Source organism: Trichechus manatus, unplaced genomic scaffold, assembly GCF_000243295.1.
Source record: "Trichechus manatus latirostris isolate Lorelei unplaced genomic scaffold, TriManLat1.0 scaffold00215, whole genome shotgun sequence".
Taxonomy (NCBI): Eukaryota; Metazoa; Chordata; class Mammalia; order Sirenia; family Trichechidae; genus Trichechus; species Trichechus manatus.
In genome coordinates this window covers 58767-67044 of record NW_004444151.1, presented here as the reverse complement: position 1 = coordinate 67044, position 8278 = coordinate 58767, and the positions used below count along the sequence as shown (strand labels likewise).

The 8278-nt window shown below is 35.4% G+C and overlaps 1 protein-coding gene across 1 annotated transcript in view; it reads left to right on the top strand.

Moving 5' to 3' along the window:
- The first annotated feature begins 6350 nt into the window (after positions 1–6350).
- Positions 6351–8278, top strand: part of LOC101357003 (cysteine-rich secretory protein 3-like) — an 18827-nt gene continuing 16899 nt past the window's right edge. Inside the window, exon 1 of the mRNA XM_004388713.2 lies at positions 6351–6398. The gene's annotated coding sequence lies outside the window, so the exon portion shown is untranslated. The remainder of the gene's footprint in view (positions 6399–8278) is intronic.

Below are 8278 nucleotides of genomic sequence, written 5' to 3'. Positions count from 1 at the left end.
CCACCCCAGGCTACTGGACTCCAGCCCATTTAAATGTGGGGGGAACGGGGCAGAGAAGCTGGCTGGGTGGAGGACCTCTAGTTGCTACTCTGCAGTTTTACTCTTTGGTGGATATTTCTTGGCCAAATGGTCAGGCTCTGCCACTGGTGAGTAGACTCTTCCCCAGTTCCCAGATGCCTGCGGAGATACAAAAACATTCTGATAAAATATAAACATAATGTTCTGATAAAAGCCCTTTGTTGCTTTCTTGGAAGACAAATTTAGAAACACTCTTTGTTGCAAAACGGAAACATTTTGCATAATAAATAAATATTTAATTTTGTGTCCTCTTAATGTTCTTAATACCTGATTTATTTGCATATATAGAGTAATATCAAGCACTGTGTCCCACACAACAGACAATTAAAAAAAACTTAACTGCTGCATAAATTAAAACTTTGTGTTAGGTAAATATTAATATTTCCAGCTTTTTTGACTTTTGTTATGTTAATATTAAATTATTACCCATGTTAGAATTATTATATTAAATGTATGCTAGATTGCATCTACCTGTATGTCAAACATATTTTAAAGTTAAAATTATAAATACTATTGTTTACAAAACTTAGGACATAACTCTGTACTTAATGTTATCAGTTAAAAAGTAACTTAACTGAATTCATTGTAATGGTCAACTTTTTCGAGTTCTCTCACTTTTGTACATCATCTGAGACTGGAGGTCCCATTGGTTGTTTACCAGGATGTGTGCAAGAACATACCCTTGAGTTTGTACCGTGGCAAAGAGCATTGCTAACCCTCGTGGCTGGAGTTGCTGGATCAGCAGGTGTGGATGTACATTACAGTTCTCTCAAAATGGATCAGAGATCTGTGATCTATTAATGTAATCTGTCCTTGCCCAGTAACTACTCATGTTAGATCCACTTGCATATTGGATGAATGTAGCAAGAATTAGACTCTGTAGCCTATCCCTACCTCTTGTTTATTAGAATGAAATAGTATATTTCCAAGAGATCTACCAAGATAAGGAGTTTCAGTTACACAGGAGAGGACCGTAGGAGAGAAATATCATCAGGGTTATCGAAGTGATAGGGGCTTCATAGCTTAAACAGCTTTGCAGGTGGGCACCCTCATGACCTTGCATGAATTTTATTTCCGGCTGGCACAGTCTCACAAACTGGAGCTAGTATCAGTTTTATTTAGTGTCATGCCAGTTTCCTTCCACTGTGGTGCTCGCTTTTCCTCGTGTCCTGTCTGCTTGGCATCTATAGGTCTTTGCTTTGGACAACTGGTGCCCCTGTTTTGTTGATGCCCTAAGCACGTGCTTACCTTGCTTATTGAGTAATCCGTCCCTGCTCCCTACCAATGACTGAATGACATAGATTCAAGGGGAGAAAAGGCCACCTCTTGTCTCACGTGGAAGGGGCATGCCCCTTGGCACAATTTATGTTCTGGAGCTCTATCCATATGGATTGGTCCAAAGATAGACTTTTCCCAAGACCAATAATATCCCTCCTTAGCTCTTTATCCTTCCCTGTCAGGCTTCACTCTCTTCCTTACAGATTTTTCTTGAAGAGCACTTCCTCAAAAATTACAGACACTCTAAGCTGTGTCTCAGGCTCTGCTTCTAAAGAACCTGACCTAAGACACGTAGGAATATATATGTGTATATGTAATATATGTATATATGTAAATGGTTCCTACTCCGAAGGACAGACCACACTTGATGGAAAAGAAACGCAGGCCAAATATTCTTCATTGATAAATTGGTGGTGGTACTAAAAAGCTTTTAACTTTTGCTATAATTGCTGTTGTTTGCCTACTTTCCCTGAATATGAGCAAATAAAATTATTTGAAATTTTAGTGAGAATTTTCATACGTCATTAATCTGTACTTTGATGAGAAGTATATATATATATAGTACATAAATCAGTAAAGCTAAGTATGAATGGGAAAATGAACAAAATAAGGTATTGAATTATATACCACATTGTGTAGTCAGAAACGCTTGCCAATGTGCTGTGTATGTGCTACTTGCTGTTTATTTTTTATTTGTACTCCTTCATTTGTAACAACATAGGATTTAAAATGATTGCATTTTAGAGACAGAGGAAACCTGAAATAATCCTTCTAACCACTTTGTTTTTGAGATATAGAAACAGGCTTATAATGATCAAAGCCTCCATAGATGAGTGGATTCAAATGATGGTAATTTAGTATGTAAGTCAGTGTTATGCTGAATTTCAGGCAATTGGAAAATAAAACAGTTAATATCAGGAGAACTTGGAAATACAAATGAATTATGGTGTGTTTTTGCATTGTGTTCTGAAAGACATTGTGACCTTATATTTACAAAGATAAAAGATTAAATTATTCCCCAAAACAAAAAGATTCAACAAGTTACTAGTGAATATTTTAGACCTCTGAAAGAAAATATTTTATTCTGTAGAGTTCATAAAAGTGATTAAGTTTTGCTTTACCCCTCAAGAAGTAATCTTGAAAACTCTAATGTAGTGATGAGAAAAAGTTGATATAGCTAAGAATTGACTAGGTATTGATTGGCCAAACTGTGCAGAAAACCAAAGAATAAATGCACCATAGTGAAATAGGACACAGTAATTTATTTTTAAAAGCCATGTGAGGAATCACCAACGAATGTCCAAGTCATGGTTAAACAATCATCAGTGAAATTTGAGACTGTTGGTATGACAAATCCTGCTTCAGAGCCTAGTGACTTATATTTCCTTGCACAACCAGAATTTGTCAAAACAGGAAGTGAGTGTAATATATATACTGCTCTAACCTTCTCTACACATTCTGTCTTCCACAGATAAAGCAGATCCTCCATCCTGCTCTGAGAATCAACAGTAAGTGATAATTTCTTCATTTTAAGGTGAATCATTTATTATCGCAATACATTTTTATCTTGTCAGTGTTAAAAATTACATGTTTAATCAATTTATCCATGATTTTCAGAATTCTACTGATAACTTTTTATTGAGAGCAATGATCTTTAGTTAATATGTCTCTTTTAAGGTTAAGAAGGTAACATATATTGATATTGTTCCAAAAGCAATTTTATTCAATTTAATATTCAAATAAATTTTTTACCTTTCGTTCTAAAATAAATGAAATAAAATAAATAAAAAATCATGTATAATTCCAATATATGTGACTTTTTGGAAATATTATACTACAACTACCTTTGATAGAAAGTGAAAACTATGGTTATAAGTATGTGTATACTTCCATGTTAATGATTTTTACTAATATTAACACTACAGTTATGTGTTAATATAGGCATTACTAAAATAAGGATGGAAGGCTATTGCTAATAGTTTTAAATTGGCCAAAAGCAAATTATAACAATGACTTTGAGATCACAAACGTTTTATTAAAGATTATCAACATAAAATACAATGTCTTCCCCCAAGAAATGCATTCAAATCAAAAGAAAAAAAAACTTTAAAAAGTTTTGATTAAAAGTTAATCTACCCAGCCACATGTATACAGACAATTTAAACGTAATATCTGTTGAGTACATTTTATCCAAGGAAGCAATTTCCACATTAAGGCTTTATATTCTTTGTCAACTAAGAAGTGATTTTAGAGAATCAAATATTTGGAGACCACAGAAATTCTAATGGCAGCAGGTAATTTACCTCTCAGAAGGACGATTTTACTTCCAAAAAGTAGCTCACTCATGCTTTAATCCGAAATGGCCAAATGCCATCCAGGACACACTAGAAGTACTTATGCTACTGCTAGAGATGACCTGGGGTTGCCTCTTCTGCTAGTTAAAACCCAAACCTGGAATGTCTGCCTGTATGACTAAACACCTGGAGAATGATCAAAAGAAACGAAACAAACTGATGTCAGGTTTCAAGCCTGGGAGCTACTCATAACGAGTTGTGAGGTAAAAGTGGTCCCTGAATTGAGCTCTGGTTTGTAAAACTCAGGGGAAAACTGGGAACAAGAGTGCCAGAAGTCTCAAATAATGTTTGAATCAAATACTCCTAAGAATTCTAGTGACATTGTTTAGTAAATTCAGGTAAAAGGAAGATAATACAACCTTGGAAAGGAAAAAAAAAAAAAAAAGCTTTCAAGGACTGGCAAGGCAACTATTTTATTTAGACCTCCTTATAGACTTCCTACATGATGAAGTGTAACATTTTACATACTTTGTATAGTGGAAAGCTTTTCACAGACAAGTGATGAGATAAAACAAAGGGATCAGAATGCACAGTAAATATTACATTTGAAAGTAGAAAATATTACATCAAATACTTTTCCGTGCCGTGACTAGTATATCAATGTGTCTGCACCTATAATGAACACGCTACAAGTTTGTTAATACTTTTAACTACATCTTTTGTGGTCTGTATAATCCTCTAAGATCCTTCTGTCACCTTCTTTCAGATGAGGCAGTAAACTATACTGGTTAGGAGCAAGGGCTTAGAAGCCAAACTGTCTGGGTTTATTCCCTAGTTCTACTACTTGCAAGTTGTACGGCATTTCATCACATCTTTGATCATGGAACTGCTCATTTGTAAAATTGGGGTATTGAGTAACGTTAGCTACCTCTTAGGTAATTCTGAGTTTTAAATGAGGTCCATAAATAGTGACACAGTGTCTGGCACCAAACACAAAATTCCCATATCATGGCATTATTGTGTGTGGCATGTAAATTATTTTATCCTTTTCTACATTTAATTCATCTATGTTCACCTGTACAAGTAATGCTTAAAAAGGATCATTTTTTTTGTTTTCTCCGTGTGTGTGTGTTGTGTTAGGTGTTGTTGAGTCAGTTCTGACTCATAGCGACCCTATGTACAGCAGAACAAAACACTGCCTATTCCTGTGCCATCCTCACAATTGTTGCTATGCTTGAGCCTATTGTTGCAGCCACTGTTTCAATCCATCTTGTTGAAGGTCTTCCTCTTTTTTGCTGACCCTCTACTTTACCAAGCATGATGTCCTTTTCCTGGGACTGATCCCTCCTGATAACATGTCCAAAGTACGTGAGACGAATTCTTGCGTTCCTTTCTTCTAAGGAGCATTCAGGCTGTACCTCTTCCGAGACAGATTTGGTCGTTTTTCTGGAAGTCCATGGTATATTCAATATTCTCCTCCAGTGCCTTAATTCAAAGGTGTCAATTCTTCTTCAGTCTTGCTTATTTGTTGTCCAGCTTTCGTATGCATATCATAAACTATATGTTTATGAGCCACATATAGTAAGCCATTTTCCCAACACCATATGCTAGATAATCTGTTTTTTTTCTAATGTTTTTTAAGCCACTTTCTTGGTCCATTTCTTAAGTTTTCTATTCACCTCCATTGGCCCATTGTCTGTTCTGACAATAACATCAAATTTTTGAGAACATATGTTTATAGTCTGTCTTGATAACTAATTTAAAAGAGATACCCCAATTAACTCTTCTTTTAAAAGGTTTACTTAGTTATTGATGAGCCAATAAGAGTTTTTACGGGAATTATAAAGAGTTTATAACTTAACTTAGTTATGATTAATATCTATTATATTAACACATGCCGTTGAAGAGCATGGAAAATGCCTCAATTTATGCAGATCTCCTATGTTCTTTACTACAGTTTAATGTTTTCTCAAAAGGATTATTATATTCTTATTTTTTCCTAGATAATTCGTAGTTTCTGTTACTATTATGAATGGTATCTTACTTTATTTTTTTAGTTGGATGTTGCTGGTATATAGCAATGGCATTTTTATAGATTGATAATGCATCTAGCAGACTTGTTGATTATAGAGTAGTCTCTGGAAAGATGATCATATCATTTGAAAATAATAATAATTTTACCCCTTTCTTTACAAAACTTAGAACTGTTACAGTAGTATGTTACATGGTAGCAGTGATATTACTCATTCTTGTCTTGTTCCCAATATTAAAAAGAATGCACTTCATTTCTCCAATAACTGTAATATGTGCTATAGATATTTAGTTTACAACTGATACCAAATTAATGATGTTCTCCATTCTCTGTTTTTATAGTAAATGTAGAAATTTAATTTAATGTTATTTGCCACGTGACTTTTCTTTAGTCTATAAATGTGGTGAATTTCACCAATGAATTTTCTAATTTTGAATCATCCTTGCAGTCTTGATATAAACTTTACTTGAACATATTATTTTAAGTGTATTTTTGAAAGTGATGAGTTAATATTTTGTTAGAATTTTTGCATTTCATTTATGAAATGTACCTGTGTATTATTGACTATTATCCTTATCTGTCTTAGGAATCATTCCCAGAATCATCTCTGTCTGCTATCATTCCTCTGGTTATACATTTAGGAAGAAACCACATCAAAAGGAAGTAGTCACCCTAATTTGTAATCATACGACCTTGGGAGTTGAGGAGGATTAGAGGTATGACTTTAATAGCTCTGTAGAGTAGCACACATATTTTTATTTTCATTTATTCTTCACACAGCAGGGTTCTTATACTTCCCTGATGCTACCTTGCTAACAGCTGGCACCAGGACAGTTGGTCTCTTCCAGGGCTACAGAATTTTGCATAAAGAGGAAGCAATGACTGTCCTGAGGCAAAAACAGACACTAAAAGGCTTTGCTCTCATTACAAGCCCAGGTCACCACAACTAGCCCTCTTCTACTTTACGCTCAGCCAACATACCCATACCCCCTCACCCACACTGCCCCCCACACACAGTTTAAGTGTATAATATACATTTATGCTTCAGAAAGACCCATTTTGCTCTGTTGTAGCTTTGTGATAAGATTGTAGTAAACCATCAAGATATGAAATCGTAAATCTTTAAAATCCCTGGATTTAGCTTTCCTTCACACTCAGGAAAAAAAAAATGCTAATCGCTCTGAAAAAAAGAAAACACAAGAGGCAGGACAGAAAACCATACAGAAAGAGGGATTTAGGGACATGCAAGTAGCACAATAAGGAAATTAACTGAAAAGGAATACAAAGGTGGTTCCCAGGAAATAGCAAAGGCAATATTTGCATTTAGAAATTGTCTTCATGGAAGCAGACAACAGGAAGAGACGTTCACTTGCCCCAGTTCTTCACAATTACTTGGTGTGACTCTACCAAACGGAAGTCCACACAAATTGTATCCCACTCGAACTTGATATTTTGAGTGACCTCATTGCACAGTGGTTAAGAGCTTGGCTGCTAACCAAAAGGTAGGCAGTTCCAATCCACCAGTCACTCCTTGGAAACCCTACGGGGCAGTTCTACTATATCCTACTGGATTGCTGTGAGTTGGAACTGACTCAATGGCACGTAACAACAACAAACGAATTTATAGCAATATATAATTTATTTTCATTGTCAAGGCATAAAATTAATTAAATTCTTTCCTTTTTACCTGGAACTTCTGGTTCTCAAAAATATAATAATACTATCCTTTGGGAAATGGGTATTGAAGTTAAAAGAAAACTTAGATTTCATTCCAGCTATGCACTAACTAGCCATGAGACCTGTCGAAAAATCGCTTAATAACTCTGCGCTTCTGTTTCTTCTGTTACACGGATATAATAATACCTAAACTATTCAGTTATATGCTTCCAAAAGGTCACAGCCTTGAAAACCCTATGGAGCAGAGTTGTACTCTGCACACATGAGGTTGCCATAAGTTGGAATTAACAGCAACTAACAACAACAAACTATTCAACTTCAAAGAGTTGCTAAAAAGTAATGAAAATCATATGTTTGGCAAAGTCAGGGGCACTTTATTAAGAGTTAATAATCTCTAGATGGTACCACTGAATGCTTTGACAGCGATTACAATAGAGGGTCCTGGAAAGAGCAGGAATAAATGTAGAACAAAATTCAAATTCAGAAAAAAAAACGAGACTTACTGGTCCAACACAGACTGGAGGAACTCCCGAGCCTATGGCCACCAGACACCCTACTAACTCAGAATTGAAGCCACTCCCGAAGTCCACCTTTCAGCCAAAGATTGACAGGCCTATAAAACAAATAGTAACACATGTGAGGAATGTGCTTCTTAGTTCAGTCATGTATACTAAACCAAATGTGCAACACCTGTCCAAAAGCAAAGATGTGAAGGCAGAAAGGGACAGGAAAACTGGACGAATGGACGTGGGGAAACTGGAGTGGCGGGAGTGTGCTGACACACTGTGGGGACTGCAACCAATGTCACAAAACAATTTGTGTAGACATTTTTGAATGAGAAACTAATTTGTGTGGTAAAATTTCAGCTAAAGAACAATAATTTTTTTTTTAATTAACAATCTCTTTTTTTTTTTTTTTT